At 51.8% G+C, this 17,326-nt stretch overlaps 1 protein-coding gene and 1 non-coding gene across 4 annotated transcripts in view; both read right to left on the minus strand.

Moving 5' to 3' along the window:
- The window catches only part of GNAO1 (G protein subunit alpha o1), a 165,875-nt gene that overhangs the window by 38,007 nt on the left and 110,542 nt on the right, over positions 1-17,326 (minus strand). The window lies entirely within an intron of this gene.
- On the minus strand, positions 1,958-2,066 carry LOC122914786. The gene has a single exon (XR_006385864.1). It is a non-coding gene; the product is annotated as a U6 spliceosomal RNA (small nuclear RNA).

A 17,326-nucleotide genomic window follows, 5' to 3' on the forward strand; every position in this document is an offset into this window, starting at 1 on the left:
GACAAATTTATAATGCCCTGAATCCAGAATTATGGAATCGCACAGAGTATTTCCTCTGCCCTAAAAACCCCCCATGCTCTGCCTATTCATCCCTTCCCCTCTCCCACCCCTGGCAACCACTCTGATCTTTTTACTGTCCCCATTGTTTCGCTGTTTCCGGACTATCGCACAGTTGGAATCATACAGTAGGCAGCCTGTTCAGATCGGCTTCTTTCACTTAGTAATGTGCATCGAAGCTTCCTCCATCATGTCTTGTGGCTTAAGAGCTCATTTCCTTCCAGTGTGGAGTAGTATTCCATTGTGTGAATGGACCAGTTTCCTTCCCCACTCACCTGCTGGAGGGTATCCTGGTTGCTTCCAAGCTTTGGCAGTTATAAATAAAGTTGCTATGAACACTCACGTGCAGGTTTTTGTGTGGACAAAAGTTTTCACACCTTTGCAGACAATATGGAAGAGCCTGATGGCTGGATCCTGTGGGAGGAGTATGTTTCATTTTATAAGAAACTGCCAAACTGTCTTCCAAAGTGTGGCGCCATTTTGCCGTTTCCCCAGCAACAAGCGAGAGTCCTGTGGCTCCACGTCCCCGTCAGTATTTGGAGCGGCCAGTGTTCCAGATTTTGGCCACTCTACTAGGTGCGTAGTGGTAGTTTGTTGTTTTAATTTGCATTTCCCTGATGACATATGATGTGGAGATGCCGTACACTCTCTGCCATCTGTACATCTTCTTTCGTGGTGTGTCTGTTAGGAGTTTGGCCCATTTTTTTTTTTAAAGATTTTATTTATTTATCTGACAGAGAAAGATCCCAAGTAGGCAGAGACGCAGGCAGAGAGAAAGAGAGAAGCAGGCTTCCTGCTAAGCAAAGAGCCCGACGCGGGCCTTGATCCCAGGACCCCAAGATCATGACCCAAGCCGAAGGCAGTGGCTTAACCCACTGAGCCACCTGGGTGCCCCATCTTCGGCCCATTTTTAAGTTGGGTTGTTTTCTTACCATTGAGTTTGAAGAGTTCTTTGATTATCGTGGACACCAGTCTTCTAGTAAACATGCTTTTAGCAAATATTTTGTCCTGGCCCCCGCTTCTTCTTCTTCTTCTCTTGACGGTGGCCTTCACAGAGCAGTTTTAAATTTCTGTGAAGAGTAGTTTATCTACTCCTTTATGGATTGTGACTTTGGTGTTGTGTCTACAAGTCATCGTCGATCCAAGTTCATCTCGGTTTCCTCCTATATTCCCTTTGAGGAGTTTTATAGTGCTGCCTTTTACATTTAGATCTACCTGTGATCCATTTCAAGTTAATTTTTGTGAAAAGTGGAAAGTCTGTATTTAGACTCTTTTTTTTTTTTTTTTTTTTTGGTATGTGATGTCCCAGTTGTTCCAGCAACATTTGTCAAAGAGACTGATGGATTCTGATGTGACAGCATAGGGATGGGTCCCTGCTATAGTTTCAGACTGCAAACATCCTTTCACAAACTACTACTTGTCCAGTTTGGGTAAGTTTCAAAGAAGAATTATCTGAAAAGGCTAGTAAAACCTTCCTTCCTTTTTGAAATATGTGTTTATGTGGGGCCAAATTTGATTCCTATTCTTCAACCAAAACAACGAATCATGACAGACTGAATGCAGAAGCACATATGAGAATCAAGCTGTCTTCTATTAAGCCAGCCATTAAAGAGATTTGCAAAAATACAAAACAATGACGTTCTTCTTACTACATTTTTAGAAATCAGAATAATTTTTCATAAAAATATTGTTTATGTGTAATAGGTTTATCATAGTTATTTTTGAATGAATGAAGATTTAAAATTTTTCTTGGTTTTCATTTTTTTTTTCAACAAACAAATATTTATTGAGCGCCTATTATGTGCCAGGCACTGTTCTAGGAATACCCCCTCCCTAGAGGGGAAAAAAAAAACAAAACAAGATAGAAGCAGAAAATAAAATGTGGACTGCTTCAAAAAAAAAAAATGTGGACTGCTTCACAAATTTGCGTGTCAGCCTTGTGCTGGGGCCATACTAATCTTCTCTGTATGGTTCCAATTTTTAGGTATAGGTGCTGCTGAAGTGAGCACTCTTGGTTTTCTTTTCTAATGCAATAAAACTTGATAGCTGTAGCCTACATAAAGAAATTTGGGGTCCTCCATAATTTTTTAAGAGTTTAAAGGGGCTCCCCAAACCACAAAGTTTGAGAACCACTAGACCAGATCATTCTTTCTCAAACATTCTCCCCTAGCACCTTTATAACTTCTACAAAAGTCCTGTTTCATCTATGACTACCAGTTATTAATTTTCTTGGACACATCTTTGTGCTTTATAAACCTCATATCCTTACAGTCAATGAAAAGTGAAGCATTCAAAAATGGAAGACAGCCATGAGAACAACGACGGCGAAAGCGGACACCAACGTTAAATTCTCGCAGGATCCCGCTGCCTGCTGAAGGCTTTTGGCCTGGAGTCGTTTTGTCTTTGTTAACAAGGGGGAGAGTTCAGAGGTGTTAAGGGGATACTAGTACCAGCCTGAGACTTTCTTCTCGAGCTTCGCAGGCTGACGGAGAGGAAGGAATCGCGTTCTGACTCGGCGAAGCCATGTTAATAAACGTAGTGACTCTGTCCACCATCTCTCAGTACTCACACCGTCTCATTGCACAGAAGGGCAGCACGCACCCCCCCACCCCGGGCATAGGGGTTTCCCAAGCAGGGTAAGAGGGAGCTGATGAGGGCTCCACCTGCATAAGTGTGACTGAGTCACCCCCCCCACCACGCGGGCTGAGAGGTGGGACACAGAGCCACAGCCAATACCTCTTGGTTAGAAAATGGAGAATTGCAAGTTTTTGCCAGTGGTGGTGGACAGCTGCCAGCGCTGGGGTTCAGGAGGAACCTCTGGGGTGAGGACCCAGGGCAGGCCAAACCAACCGGGTCCAGAGGATCAGCAAGTCCCGGCTACTGCTGTGTCCAGGGTGAGCACTGGAGCTGGCAATACCGTCCCCCACACAGAGACACACTCATGGACATGCCTGCCAAGGAGGGGCCCCGAGACATAACCACAGTAGCCAGTATTTAGCGAGCACTCCCGTGGACTTTAGTTCATTTAATGTTCGTAAGTATTACCGTTTGGTCCTTTTATAAAGAGACAAACCAGAGGTCGGATGGGCTGTGATCCGGCCCAAGGTCACTCAGCCGGCAGGTTGGTGCGGCTGGGGTTCGAACACCAGCTCTCTGGCTCCAGAGCTTGCACAACCCTGCTTCCCACGTCATGCTCTGGGGGCACAACTGAGGCCTGGGTAAAGGAGGTGGGGCCTTGTCCGAGGTCACCCAGCAAGCCTGGGGGCGGCACCCGCCGGCCGGAGTCCTGGTCTCCCGGCTTCGCCTTGAGGGCGGGGTCTGGGAAGGCTGTCCCCCTGGGCTTCCCTGAGCCCCACCGCTAAGGGGACAGGGCTCCCAGACGGTGCCCACTCCGGGACCCAGTGTTAGCGTGTTGATGCTGGCACTGTGTACACATGAGGCGGGTGGGATGGCAACAGGTGGTAAAAAACAAGGGTGACAAATAGTCTCGTCAACCAAAACACTGGAAAGGCAGAGTGGCAGCCGTGGCTGTGCCCCAGCTGGACCGGGCAGAGCGCCAGCGGGCCACCCTGGGGGCGGCAGGAGGCAGAAGATATGGTGGGACAAGGCCGGAGGCCGGCTCCCGGGGCCCCCAGTGCCTGGCCATGAGAGAGGAGCATGGGGCAGGGAGGCTGGGAATTGGGTGAAGGGGGCCTGTCTCTCACATGAGGTCAACAGGGAGGGGAGGATGGAGCGCCGCACCCCGTGGGGTCTGCAGGCAGCTCGAGGTCAGGGGGATGAGAGCTGCTCCATCCCCGGTGCCACCTCAAAGGTTCTCTCCAAGGCGTGGGACCAGGGTACATGGCCTCCCCTCCCTTGAGGCCCCACTGTCCTCATCTTCCTGACATTGACCCTGGGTGATCAAGGGCATGGGGTAAGGACAAGGCCCTAGCTGCACAGACCTGGGCATGGGAGGGTGGTCAGGGGCCTCAGAGCCTGAGGCTCAAGTCTGCTGCATGGGGCTCATTGAGGAGAGGGTGGGCCGTGGAACACCCCTACCCCCGTGGGATGAGGTGTGCAGAGGCTCAAGCCAGCCCTCACAATCTGAAATGGCAGGGCCTCAAAGGAGGCCATCTGGTGCTTCCTGGGCTCAGGTTCCTCTCCCCTCCCAGACCACTCTTGCTTTCTTCTGTCCCTCTGTCTCCTCTCTCTCTGTTCCCACGTCTTCTGCTCCGGTCCCAGCCAGGGTAGAAGCCAGCCCCACAGCACCTTTGTCAGGGTTAGGAAAAAGGAGTTCTTTCCTCCATGCTACACAGCCTGGCAAGGGGAAGGTGGGCTTAGTTTCAGCCCTCTCGTGGCTGCTGGGTTAGAGACCCTTCTGCAGGCCACCACCTGCCTTGTAACTGAACTAGAGTCGATGGAGTATGAAAGTGAAGTGCGTCGCCTGTCGGCCAAGGCTCCCAAGATGTAACCGTGTCCCCCCTGAGTGCACGTGATGACAAAGTCCTGGGTAAAGCAACTGGGCGGCGGTAGTGCCATAAGATGGAAAGAGCTGGCCCATGAATCACCATGCGGAGGAGAGCCACCCACCCGGAGCACCTGCCCTAGACTATCAGATGGGCAGGAAAGAAACTTCTGTTGCGTTTGAGCCAGGAAACGCCGGGCATGATCATGATAGGAGCCAGGGGTGCCCTGTCTCTGTGTCCTGCTACTGTTCCTCCTCTCCTGCTTCCTGGACAGGAAACAGATTGCCCTCTCAAGAAGCCGGCCGCAGAAGGGCAGAGGCCTGTTTTCTGGAATATCAAAAAAATCTGTGATCCCGCTCCTCTCCCCTGCAAACAGGAAAGGGGGCCCCAGAGCAGCGCCTCCTGGGCCTCAGCCACTCACATACCTGCCACAGGCATAACTTTCGTTCACCACTGCATCTGCAGAACCCTGTGGGGTACACAGCAGGCGCTCAAAAATGATGTGAAAATTCGGCTGGGTTTGGATACCATCTGTGCCACAACTGACTTCATGATTTTCTTTGGACTTATACCTACTTAAACTTATTTTAAGAGAAAGGAAATGTAGTATCACTAACAATAATATATTCAGAAGTATATTCTATAGGTTAGTTTTTTTAAAAAAAGATTTTATTTATGTATTTGAGAGAGAGACAGAGTGCGTGTGCAGGCTCACAAGCAGTGGGAGAGGCGGGGGGAGAATGGAGAGAGAGAGAGAGAACGAGAGAATCTCAAGCAGACTCCACACTGAGCCCGTAGCCCAACGTGGGGCTCCATCTCACGACCCTGAGACCATGACCTGAGTTGAAATCAAGAGTCGGACGCTTAACTGACTGAGTCACCCAGGTGTGCCAGTTTTTATCTTTTTCTAATATGCACTGATGTTAAGAACTACTGAGATAGAAATCAACATGTGTGTCCAGCATGCTAGCTAAGGTCTGCCCACTTCCTCCCCTTGGGAAGCAGCTTCCCGCAGCAAGCAGCATAAAGCAAGCACCCGGCCGGTGTGTCCTTGGGACTCGGAAGGGAGCAATGAATCCGGCTCCGGGCCCTAGGTGGTAGGCTGGGAACATCCCCCCATTATGCCTGGCTTTGACTCTTTCCCACCAGCAGGGCCTTGGGTTGGGGTTCTGTGAGGCTTGGAGGATCACCCAGACTTCTTGGGAGCATGCACTGCCTCCTGGGGACAGCACAGGGTGGGAGTGGGCACACCCTGGGCTCCAGGTCTCCTTGGCCACAGACTTCCTGTTTCCTTCTCTGTCTCAGCCTCCCTCCTTGTTCCCTGGTTTTGGTTCCACGAGGGAATGAGCTCACCGGTGGTTGCAGGTTCCAAGGAGTGTGTGGCATTCTCACTGGAAGGGACAGGGTACCTGCTTTTCTGTCCTGATGGATGCCCCCATCTCCCCACCCCCACCAGCCAACTTGTGGCCTCAACTTTGTTGAGATGACTGCCCAAACTGCTCAGACACAGATGCAGGAGAACCAGGGCCTCTGGCCTGCTAAGGAGCTTTGTTGTCATGGGTACTTCGGGTCTCCTAGCTGCCAATGTCCTCTTAAAGGGGAGTGTGAAGGTAAGTGCCCAGCACCAAGGCCAGCAGGGAAGACAGAAGGAAGGAGGAAGGGACACCCATCCTGCCCACCTGTCCCCAGCAGCTTCATGGCTAGGTGGGCATTTCCCCTCCAATGAGGTGGGTGCCCCCCAAGCAGGGGCTGTAGGACACTTCTCTTGGTATGCTGATGGGGGCCAGGGGAGAACCACTCCTTCCAGCGAGCCACTGAATCCAAGTCTAGAATTGTCCCTTAACAAGCCTCTGAGCCCTCACCTAGCCACCAATTTAACTCCACAAAACCCCCAAAAGGAAAACCACTGTGGGTTTCATTCCTTAATGTGGATTAAGACCTGACCTTCTGAAAAAGTGGTCCTGACTCCCCTTCTGTTGAACCTCCAACCCCCTCCCCCACCATTCCTCCCTTGGGTCCTTCTTTCTCCCTCTAGCTTCCACCTACACAATGCTCTGGCCTCCCATCCTAAGCCCATCCCTGACACCAATGCCCCCTGCAAGCCACCGTCCTCCTTGCTTCCTCCATTTGTCCTGCCACCTCCCTGCCTACCTCCGGTGGGGGCTTTCACTGCCCTCCCCATCCCCTGCTGCTGTCTGTTCACTTCTCCTCTCTCCAGATGCTGAGCCCTGTAGATGCTACTTCCTGGTCAAGGCGCTGTCTTCTAAGTCATGTGAGTCCACTGTGGGCTGTCTCCTATGTGGGCCTCTGTCCCTCCACCCAACATTTAAGTTGCTGAGGGCTCAGTCCTCAAACACCTTCTTGCTTTTGTAAGCCGCCTTCTCCCTGGGTGGGATGTCAGAGGATCCTCCTCTATGCAGGGGGCTGCCGAGTGGCTCCACCTGACCTCTGGTGGGTTTACTGGCTCCTCCACTTGGCTCGGCATGTTCCCAGTCTATCCCACCCTCTCCCCTGCACCTGGGTTCCTGGGCCACTGTCTCCATCACTGCCTTCCTTCCCGTCTCAGTCCTGTGATGGCTGCCAAAGTAGCACATGACCGTGGTTATTTCCTTAATTTTTAAAAATGACCTCAAATGGACTCATTTTAAATAATCAGCTTATCCTAAACAATAACCTCCATGAAATCAGAGGTCTCTGTGTTAATTTAATACATAAAAGTCCTCCAATGAAAGCTGTTGGTCTGTAGGAACGGCCCCAGGAATGGCCGCACCACTCCACGGGGACACATGGCCCTTGTGCAACGGTAATTCTGTGCTTCCGGTCACGCACGCCAGAGACCCCAAAGCCAGCTCCATTCTCTTCCCTTGTTCTGTTCCTCCAGCCAGTCTGATTCCCAAGAACTGTCATTTGCCCCGAGAAAGGTCTGAACTCAGACCCTCCCAATCTCCCTGCAAGGTCACTCTTGCCCGTGGATGACAGCAGGACAGCAGGGGTCTAGCCCAACCAGTCTCCTGGCCTCCAGACTGTTTCTTTAATCTACTTTCAAGAAAGCATTTATTCACACCTCAGCCCTCCACAGCTCCCACATTTTTGGAACCAAGGCTGCCCTACTGCAGCTCATTCCATTACCCCCTGCCTCTCAGCCCCCTCACCACCCTGCCGCCCTCCGTTCGAAGGAATTGGGTAGCGACCTTTGCAGACAGGGACATGTAGAGAGGAGGAAATGGATGGCACAGAGACCCTGGTGGGTGATCAGGAGGGCGGGGGACAAGTCGGGGGAAGCAAGTGGGAGGTAGGGGCATGAGGTCGCTGGATCTGTGGAAAATGCCAGGATCTGGCCTCCGAGGGCCCATCATTTCAACTCCGTGACTTAGTTTCCTCAACTATAAATGGTGGTGTTGCCCGCGCTGTGTTCTCATCCAGGGTGCGTGAGAACCCAGGGTCTGGATGGGTGTGCCCTGGGAACCAGGCATGGCTTAAAGCATGCCGTGTGGGTGTGCGTGTGTGCATGGAGATGGGTATGAATGCATAGAGATGGGTATCGGCAATATGAGAGAGTCGGCCTGGTCAAGCTGTCTTTGTGAGCTAACCCAGGGTGCGCAAAAGGAGGGGCACAAAGGAGCTTCTGAGGGAATCCTGCGCATCATACCTGGAGTGACTCTGTCCAGAAAGCAGAACGATATCCTGCATTTTGGGTGGCTCCCTGGGCCAGCTGGCCCCTGGCCCTCCCACTTGGGAGCTGACCCTCCACCTTCCAAGTTGAAAGGGACTGGTATTGCCTCTTCCAGGAGTCTTGGAGGGAAGGGGAGGGCCTTGTCCACCTTTTGGGGCTTAGAGGCTGGCAGGGAGGAGTCCCAGGAGGCAGGGGCCCCTCCCCAAGAGGATGCTGGGGGCTATTACACAAGAACCAGGCCTGTTTCTATAGCACAGGGGGAGACTGGGGTGGGGTGATGCCTACAGCCAGCCCAGGCCACAGCTCTGCCCAGTAAGTGCCCCTAAGATGGCCCAGGCTGGACAAAAGCTCATTCTTCAAGGGCAAGGCTGTTGCTTCAATTAGCTCTCCTCCCAGGAGCGGGTCCACTGATCCCCTAAAAGGCGCAGCAGGCTCCCGAGGGCTGCGGCCCCCTGCGGCCCCAAGCCTTTGCTCCAGTCCCAGCCACATTGTGCCCAGAGGCCCCATGCTGCTCTTTTCACTCCCTTTGCCTGGCCAGCGGTAGGCGATGCCTTTGAAGTCGGTCCTCTGTTCCAATTGGAAACTTTGTTCAGAACCAAAATTAGAGAGGCTGCACAATCAGCTTGCAATTTAAAATGCCACCCAGGCCTCTCCCTAACCCCCCCTTTGCAAAATGTCATCTTAATTAGATGGAGCCAGGCTTCATGTTTTCCGAATTTCAAGGTAATTTCTCTAGGACATTTCTCCCCTTGTAGTTATTTTTACCTCCAGCATAAGGCGGGGGCAGGGGGTAACGTGAGGCCCATCTGCGGGCTGTGTGCACCTCCATCCTCCAGCCGCTGGCGTTAGCTGCTCCCCCCAACACTCCCCGGCTCTCCAGGAGGCTGAACACACTGATCTGCGAGCTTTCCTGGGATATCTGCTGAGGGTTTTTCCTCGGTTTAATTCATCATAACACCTTCCAGACCTCTCTGCCAGGCAAGGGGCTCTGCTAGGGCTTGGGATGGAACACTGCAGAGGCTGGCTGGCTCGGCCAGCACTGTCCCCGGTCAGTTTTTACCCGGCCACTCATCTGGGGGCCCAGCCCCTTCCTCACTCAGCCTGTCACTCGCTTTCCTGCCCCCGCCGGCTGCCCTGCCCCACGTGCTTGAAGGAGCGTCCCCAAAGTGTGGGCCACTGGGGACCCTATATTATGCCACTGAGTTACACACCTGGGAGGTTTCTAATTCTCTTTCAAGGATTCTAAGTAGTCGTGGGTAAGAAAGTCTCAGTTTGGTGCCATGAAGTCTTTGACGCCCTTGACCATACTAATCATCTCCTTGGACCAAGAGGAGGGCAGGCTGCTTAGGATGGGTCTCCTCCGGGCTCCCGAGGCATTTTACAAACGCTGATCCACAACCCCAACCTACTCTCAAGGAGCACACCAGGGAAGTCTCCCATCATGGGCTGAATGGTGTCCCCCCTCCCCGCTGGATTCATATATTGAAGCCCTAACCACCCAGTACCTCAGAATGTGACGGTACTTGGTGGTTGGGGGGTTCTTTAAAGGGGTAATTAAGTTAAAGTGAGGTCTTCAGATTGGGAGCTAATCTATTACGGCTGGCGTCCTTAGGAGGAGATTAGGACACACACGGAGAGGGGAGACCATGTGATACAGGGAGAAGACGGACATCTACAAGCCAGGGAGAGGGGACTCAGTGGAAATCACCTCTGATGACACTAAAATCTCAGATTTTTAGCCTCCAGAACTATGAGAAAATAAAGTCCAATTGTTCATGCCACCCAGTCTATGGCATTTTGTTTAGGCAGGCCTAGCAAATGAACACAGCTTCCAAGAATGGGCTCTCCCTCGGGCTGGAAGCAGGGGTTCTCTCTCCATCATTCCGAACTCTACCCAAAAAGCAGTGCAGGATCTGGGTCCTGCCTCCTCTTAAACCTCATCCTGAGGCACCCTTGCCCTCACTTACCACCTGCCAGCCACCCTGCCCCCTTTCTAGGCTTTGCAACACACATGCAAGTTCATTTCTACCTCAGGGCCTTTGCATGGCTCCTCCTGCTACCTCAAGTCTGCAAGACTGGCTCCTTGTTTCTTCTTCCTATCTCAGTTTAGTATATGTACTGCCTGAGCAAGGGCCTCTGGTCTCAGTTTAAATATAACTCCTAGAGAAAGCTCTTCCTGACCACACCCTTCCCTTCTGAAGCAGGTGCTCCTTGCTGTCCCCTTGACAGTCTTCTTTTCTTGAATAGCACTTATCACAACATGTAATTATGTATACTTGTTTCCTCGGTGACTCTTTCTCTTCCTAGAAGGATGGTGAGCTCCAAGAGTGTAGGGCCGCATCTGCCCTGTTGCCCACTTAGTTCATTCACAAGGTGCTGCTTGTGGAATGAATGAATTCTAGGCCATAAGTGGAGATGGATACCAGGTGCCACCCCCTCGTCCTTGGGAGGCCCAGTAGCACAAGGAGCTAAAGGTGGGGCAAGAAAGCAGAGAAAGGACCACCCAGCGCCTACCCTCAAGGTCACTGCTCAGCTCAACAGGAAATGTGGGGAAGGAAGCGAGGTTAGGGCACAGACCGGTGATGAGCCAACACGCCACAGGTATGAATGGAAATATGATGCCAGGTGACCCCCACCTGTCCTGGACATCTCCAGGGCAACTGCAGGCAAGTGTGCTGGCCCCACTCCAGCAGAGGGAGGCAGCCTCCTCCACAGGGCCTCCCTCTGCCAGCTGAGCAATGACAACCACATCTGTGTGTGGAATGCACATGCACCCTTTTGCAGCCAGTCCGAGATGGGCGCTCAGAGAGGTTCTGCACCTGAGTCATGCCCGGGCCAGTGCCGTTTGCAGGGTGAAGAGGTTGGTGCTCTCCTCTCAATTCCAAACCCTCTGCTATTCCTCTGAAGAGACTGTCTGGCTTGGAACATAGGGATCCTCCGCTTTTCGAAAGTTTATGTTATGCCACTTCTCTCTTATGAAAGACCCATGTTAGCACCTGTTTTCTCTAACCAGAAGTCATCCGAGGAGGATTTTCACTTTTACAGAAACAAACAAACAAAAAAGGCACAAAGCAAAACCAGCATTCAGCATTTCTTTTGCAGGGAGCCCTGACAGAGGCAACACGTACCCCGAGGAGAGAGCGAGAGCGCCCCCACCAGGCTCCTTCCCTGGAAACTGCAGCCTGCATCTCAGCCGCCATAGCTTTGAATGTGTCTCTGAGCCCGAGCTATTGCCATTCATTTTGTGTACCCATTAGCAAGACGCATTTCAAGGTATCAGAAACACCTGAAAATAAGGTTATTTTGGGGGTCTGCAAATGCTCAAAAATTTTCCCATATAAATTAATAGTAATTGCTTCTTTGCTTTATGTCTTTGCTTACAAAAGTTTTCATAAGAATGCTCTGTTTTTGCGTAGTGGGGGAGACCTGTCCTGCAAATGGAAACTGAAGAAAGAACATGAACTTCACTAAAGTGGAGAATGTTTGCCAGCATTAAAGAGAGAGAAGGAACTTGTAGACCAACTTTGGAGCCTAACTCTATAGTTATGTCCACATGGGCTCAGGTCCCAAAAAGTTAATGTAAATTAAAAAAAAAAAAGTCACGTTATGTTCAGTGCATCTAATAGAGCCCTTATTTTGAATAGTAAAGAAACACATTTTCATTAATAGAAAATTAGTCTCTCCCTGGATCTGCTGAATAAAGGACGAACACCTCGAGAAGACCAGCTTGAAGAGGGACCAGGGCTCTGCCTACCTGGGACGGCCACACGTCTTGGTCATCCCTAGAGACAAGACTGGAACTGAGGGCAAGGACTCGAGCAAGGAGAGAACAGAACACAGGTGTCCAGCTGAGGGGCCACGTCCCTGAGAAACAAGTGAGGCAAAGACAAGGGGCTCACTGAAGTCTGGGATGGCGGGATCTCAGCCTCACACCCCAGCCCCGAATAAGGGTTGTACTGAAGGTAGCTCTTACCACCTTCTAGTTTACGTGTTTCCCTGGACCCTGAGCTCCTGCGACACCAGACTCCTTGCATTTAGGATATACCACTGAGCTGGGCACACAGCAGGGGCCCAGTAAACATTTGCTGAACAGATGAACTTGGTAGGTAAAGAGTAAAAAAGCATTGTACCAGGGGGCTGGGAGACCTGGGGCATAAAGAGGTAGTCTCCCTGCAGCGGCCTTCCAGGTTGCTTTCCTCTGCTGTGTTCTGTAATGTAAGGGAGCTGTACCGGGTTGACCAGAGGTGGGAAGCTGGCTTCAACTTGAGGACCAACTCTGATGGAGCTGTTGGCTCCTGGGGGCACTGGTAACCTGAGAGGAGTCAGGAGAGGCTCAGTGCTGTGACAGATAAGCAGGGGCTGCCGAAGTCAAGGGCTGGGGGTCAATGGTAGCCCACACACCCCATCTCTGCCTCTCTTTGAATGTGATCATATCTGAGGTCACTGGTACCATCTCACTCTGAAATGCTGCAATTGGCAGGCAAGCACTTAACAAGTTCTACCATCACGAAGGGCTCTCTGGCCCCAGAGGGTGAAAGCGTCACCCAAGGCCTTGCCACCTAAGATGCCAACTGCAGCTCTGCTGCCTCTAGGCTGGGCTTCCCAACCTTGCCCGTGTTATAGAAAATGATGGCATCTGTACAGCACCTTGCAGTAAATGTAAGAGAGGGTTCCTTGGGTGTGCCCATAGCACATTTCATGCCCCAGGACGTGACGGCGGAGAGTCTGCTCTGGGAAGGCTCTGCTCCAGCTTTCATTCCTGGCTCTCTTCTGGGGTCCTATCCTGGGCTCCAGAGCACAGTCAGCTGCTGAATGGGCTTCGTTGTGTCAGTCTGGAATGCAAGACTGTGCTCCCCTCTTGGGGAAGGAGCTGTGTCTTCTCTTGGTGCACCCCACCGCAGCCATGGGCCAGAGCACAGAGCTGGCCACCCAAAAGGTGGGGCTGGAGTCATGTGAAACTGTCTGGAAGTGGCAGAATTAGTAGTTGAAGGCTCCTTATGACGCCTGTGGCCCTTTTCCATGGGTTTCACCTTGATTGGCCCTCAGCGGTCCTGTTTCAGGCTGGGGGGAGTTCCAGAAATGGCACTGGGAGGTCCATGAACTAAAGCTGGGAAGCTAGATGATATGCTCTGGGTGTGTGCTGGATGGACGCTGGCCACAGCATTTTATTCTCCCAGAAAAATTTGAGGTGGAATTATTTATAGATAGGAAAAAAGTGTTTTTCCATGATTCACTCAATTAATTAGAAGCAGCTGTTTTTAATAATTTGGGGGCATGGAAGAAAAGGGAAATGTCAGGGCAAGGCATACATCTAAAGTTAAGGACGCAGGTTAGGGGAGGAAAGGATACACACAGTGATGGTCATCGGCAGGGCGGGAAGTGGGCAGGCGGCGGGCAGGCGGGTTGTGCTCGAGGCCCTTTCTGAGCAGCAGTCAGTGTGAGACGCCCCAGCACGCAGGGCACCACTGACCATGGAAAGAGGGTAGACTTTTATTTTGGGTGTGGTGGAAAGCCACAGGAGGGCGGCGGGAGAGCCAGAAGTGAGGCCACAGAGAGGAAAGAAGGATTTCACTGCAATTATCTATGCTCCCTCATCATGCAAGTTGGGAAAGTGAGGCACAGGGAGGAAGGGGCTGGCTCAAGGCTACAGGGTCAATGGTCGCTTAGTTGGTAGCTCCCAGCACAGAGGTGAGGGGAGGAGCAGGTGGTGGTGGATCCACCTCCCTCCACCGCTGTGGGAGAGGCCACAGATCGCAATGCCAAGCAGCCGAGGCCTAGGGAACCTCAGCCTGCTGGGGCTGGCCCTGGTGTCCCTGAGAACTGCAGACTGCTGGGGGCGGGCGTGGTGTGGTGGTGTCAGTGGGGCTAGAAGCAGCAGATTCTGAGCACACTGAGAAGACTGCTCAGGTCTTCCAGACAGCAACACTGGGAGCCGAACCTGCCCTTGGAGACCAGGCCTTCTTAGCCTCTCTGTCTTCATTGGTAAAATGGGGATGATAATAGCACCTCATTGCACGCTGTGGGTTTTAAGTGAGTTATTGTCGTCAAGTGCTGAACCCTTCAATCACGTGTAATGGCTGAGCTGTGTTCCACTTGGAAGAAATGCACAGTAAAAAAAGTTTAAGTCAGGAATCTAGCTAAAAATAACTCACCAAAACAAAACAGAAAAATCACAATAGCCAAAAAAAAAAAAAAAAACCAAAAAACCCCAAAAACCAAACACCAAAAAAACCTCAAACCCAAAACTGCCAATCTCTCTTTACACACAGAACCACACAAAGCAATAATGAAAAAAATCACCTGCTTCTGTGGTAAGTGCTTAGAGAGTCAGCAGAAACATGGTCCTGCCTGCCTCTTCCTCCCCTGGATAAGCAACTGAGAGCAAGGCCAAGGGAAATGGAGGCTAAGAGATCTCCGAGCTAGAAGCTAGTGCTGGAGCGTGTCTAGATCTTCCCAATCCCCCAAACCTATCGGCTCAACTGTCCATCCTCTGGAAGAGCCTTGATCTTCAAAGGCACAACCGAGTCACCTCAATGGACGTCATGAAGTGTGTTACACAGTCCCGTCATACTCCCAGGGGCTCAAAATGGAAAACCCTCCACCAACTGCATTGCTCAGGGGCCCACAGCTCCATGTTCTAGGCCCCTGTAGCACGGAGAGCGTTAGCACTGCTGCACTGGCCGGTACTGATCACGGTCAGCATCAGCTGGCCTGGGCTCTTATGGCTGCAGAGACTGACTTCAGGGCATTGGGCAGTCCAGGGGGATGTGGCCTCACGCTCAGCTGCGACAGAGCCACTTGGGTGGCGAGTGGGCCAGGGAGAACTAGGTCCCCAGACAATCAGTGGGGGCAGGGGCCGTGCTTCTGGAACGGACACTGAAGATGCCTGGGAACCCCCACGAGTTAGTGGGAGACGGTCAGACCCTAATTTGTAAAATGAGGCTTAGGTAGAACTCCTCTCCTTGGTGGTTCATTGGGAGCCCTGAAACTGTCCAGGAAAACACAGGGACACCTATGGTCCTGCCACAGACACGCCATCAGCTCCATCAGGCACTGCCGGGCCAAAAGCAGGGGGGTGATTTTCTGATACTTAAGTAATCTCTACACACCCAATCTGGTGCTTGAACTCACAACCCCAAGATCAAGAGTCGCATGCTCAACTGACTGAGCCTGCCAGGCGCCCCTAAAAGATATTCTTTTTGCTTCTCTGGGATAAGCCAAAGAGGGAATCATCCCATTTCACACATGAGAAAGCTGGAATCTGGAGGTGAGTATTTTACCCAGTGAGACAGCTGGAGGGGGGGTAACCCTACGGTTTGGTCTGGGCTCTGCCACTAACTGTGTGACCTCACCAAGCCCTAGCAACCCAATCTGCTCAATAGTTCCAACTTCTTGGGGGTGTCGTAAGGATCCAGGGATGAATATAAGCTGTTTGGACAGTGCGACACCAGCAGAGGTCAGCCACGGCAGAAGCCAGGTGGCTCCCACCCTGACTTCAAGTGGCCCCCGATTCCCTGCATCTGCTTCTTTCAATCCTTTCCATTGTGAGAGCACAGTCTGGTTGTTGTCCTTAGTTGCTGGTTTATCTTCTCTGAACTCTAATTTCCATGAGAATTACTCTTCTCAAAGGCTTCAGCTAGCCTCCTACACACTCCACATAGTAGGTCTTTCATGGGACCTTTTCAGGATTATAAGTGGCTCCTCCAAGAGGGCTTTGAGAAAGCTAGAGGCTCTCTCCTTCGAGAAAGCACACAGCCCAAAATACACAAAACCACATGCACCATATCTACACATCCAAATGCGTGTGTGTGAGCGTGCACACACACATGCACACCCCAACTTTCCTTTTGTTTGGGGATTACAGCCGTAGAAACTCTGATTAGGAACCTGGCCAGTCATAAAACACAGGGATGCACATGGTTTCTAAGCCGCAAGCTTTGTGCTGATTGTCTGGGGTCCCGGGAAATGGGGCTGGTTTCTCCCAGTGGAGCAAGAAACCCGGCCACGTTGCCAGTGTGACTGTCCCCATCTGCTGAAGATGCTAGGCCCTCACCATCCATGCTGCTGGAGGAGGCTCTTTTGCTGAGTCCCCATGCAAGTTTAATAACGTTCTCAGTCTTGGTGCTACATAAACGCGTTTCCCACTCTGAGGCTTCAGTTCTCAGGGGGAGGCTTTCAGAAATCATTCCCGGAGTTATTTGATAGACTAAGTAGACAGCTTATTGGAAAAAGTGATTCAGAGGCAAGAATGAAAGAAGAAAAGGAAGCGCTGGGAGAGGCCCTGGAAGAAGAGAAGGGGAGGCACGGGGCACTGGTGGGCCGGAGCTGGGACCGCTGGCCCTGGGGACAACGGGGCAGTTGCGGCTGTGGTCACATGCAGCGGCCGCGCCAGGCCCTTTCTGAAAAGGCTTTTCTTTGAGAGAATTAGACGCTGACTGGAGGAAGCAGGCCCAGGGCCCCACTTCCCCAGAGTGGGGTTCACCTCCATTAACCTTTCTGTAAAGAACCAGAAAAGCCTTCTTTCTCCACAGACAGCCAAGAAAGGGGCTTCACCTCAGCCGTAAAGATGAGAAGGTTCACCTGCGTTGTGTGCTCTGAACCACCCTGGGGCTGCTGGCCTGCCTTTGGAGTCAGACGGGGCTGGGGCTTGGTCCTGGTCTCTTGTCATCTATCAGCTGTGTGATCACGGGCAAGGCACTCACCCTTTCTGAGCCTTATCTGTAAAATGAGGATGATCATAGACTCAGCACGCTCCTCTGGGCAGGTGAGCGTTCCTGGACTTCAGTCCTCTCTGTCCTGCTTTCAGAAGTCCTGCCTGATCTGTGTACCAACTCTGCCCTTCAGTGCACAGTGGGTTTTGTTGTTGTTGTTTTTTACTTGACTTACTTCTGAAAAAAGTTAAGTCCTGATTTGGGACTTCTAATATCTTGGCAATCATGAGCTGAATAGGCTACATATTTTTTGGAGTCGTATGAAAACAGATATATCACTATTACAGTGAAGCAGGTCAGTCACAGTAATAATGGAAGCAACAGGGTCTGGCACAAGCCTCCCTTTACAGGGTAGCTGGTCACTGCCCTGCCGTCAGCACGGTCACTCAGTAGTGCAGGCTGACGGGGAGGTGACAGTGGGGCCTGTCCAGGTACATGTG

Source organism: Neovison vison, chromosome 7 (genome assembly GCF_020171115.1).
Source record: "Neovison vison isolate M4711 chromosome 7, ASM_NN_V1, whole genome shotgun sequence".
In the NCBI taxonomy this organism is placed as follows: domain Eukaryota; kingdom Metazoa; phylum Chordata; class Mammalia; order Carnivora; family Mustelidae; genus Neogale; species Neogale vison.